Genomic DNA, 1,477 nt, shown 5'->3' with positions numbered 1-1,477 from the left:
GGGTAAAAACAGCAACCTGGATCTTAACAAAACACTACAATTAATTTGAATATTGCGTTTGACAAATATAAAATGACTCTGAGCCCTGTTATGGTGCTCAAGAAATCTGATCTGTGAAAACTGGAAACAGGGTCATTCAGTAGAATTGTTGAATTAACCACAATGGGGCATGTTAAATAGTGAAGGTAAACAGCATGGAGTATTATGTGTGTTACCAACGTACCGGAGAAATTCCTGACAACCACTTGGTCACCATAGAAAGATCTTGACGCCATTCATGTTCACATTGCCACGAGCTTGCATCACGTACAATATTTACAGGACCCTTCACCGCAGAATAAAGTGATTAGTATGAAAATATTTGATAACATCAAATATAAAACTTTGTTTCAGGCAGCTACCAGAGAAACTCATGTTCTTATTGAACTGCAAAGTTAGCTCTAAATAGAAATGATGCATCCATCTCAAGGGAATAACTTACCTTTGTTGGCTGTGTCCATACAGTGATCCGCCCATGAAAATTTGCCACTAGCAATGCACGAGGGCAGGACCGAGGAGACCATTCAATGAACTGAACAAAGTCACGTGGAGAATCTGTTCAATTGACAACACCATTATACAGTGAAATATGCTGAGACCAGAACATTTTTATAAAAAAATGAATAGATTTATTTATTTCACATGAGCAGACAACAGAGCATCAAACTTGATCTGCATCTGCTTGTACAGTCATAAGCTGAGTACAATTACACCACTAAAATATAACTGGGATTGAAATTTGAGGCATGTGTGTCTAGTAAAGAATAACATGCAAATAAACCATAGTTAAGAATATTTTGTGTAGCAGAAAAAAAGACATGTACCTGCTTTCACATTGAATACAGAGCATTCTGTTAGTCTCTATGGATTCAGGATATGTATAGGAATCCAAAATGGAGGACTTGAATTGGAGCTGGATAAATAAATTAAATTCTTTTATGCCAAAGAATATTTCATACAAAAAACTGTGGATAAAAAATGCCACTAAGAGGGTAAATACTCAAGCATTCTTTGCTAGGCATTGACATCAGGAGGATCTCCATTTTAATGTTTTGATTTTTTTTATGTTACCAATCTATACTTTCCTATCTTTTGTCTTCTGTTGTACGAGTATTGTAGCGCTGCTTCCAGAGTCCTCAAACACCCCTTCTCCTTGTTGTGTTGAACACAAGATTCTACTGATAATTTCAATCCACATCCTGCAGGAAGACCAAAACGAGTTTTGCTCATAAAAGCATACACTTAGGTTTAGATCTACAGATAGCCAAATAGGTAAAATTAGGGTTCTAGTGCTCAGCTTTACCCAAAATGAAGGGAAGAGAAGGGATAGGCATACCTGGTGTTGTGAGTGCACACCGCTGCAGATCTGGATGCCAGGGTGCTAGGGTGAAGCTGAAGCGGGCACGATGGGGTCGGGTCGTCGAGGTGGAGCCAGGGC

At 38.6% G+C, this 1,477-nt stretch overlaps 1 long non-coding RNA gene across 1 annotated transcript; it reads right to left on the bottom strand.

Moving 5' to 3' along the window:
* Window positions 1–934, bottom strand: LOC136545261 (uncharacterized). Its single transcript, XR_010780967.1, has 3 exons — window positions 864–934; window positions 482–594; window positions 1–325 (listed from the first exon to the last, which is right to left on the bottom strand). It is a non-coding gene; the product is annotated as an uncharacterized lncRNA (long non-coding RNA).
* Between the last annotated feature and the right edge of the window lie 543 nt (window positions 935–1,477).

The sequence above is a fragment of the Miscanthus floridulus genome, chromosome 3 (assembly GCF_019320115.1).
Source record: "Miscanthus floridulus cultivar M001 chromosome 3, ASM1932011v1, whole genome shotgun sequence".
In the NCBI taxonomy this organism is placed as follows: Eukaryota; Viridiplantae; Streptophyta; class Magnoliopsida; order Poales; family Poaceae; genus Miscanthus; species Miscanthus floridulus.
Note: the sequence above shows the minus strand (reverse complement) of the source record. Positions and strands in the feature narration are given on the sequence as shown.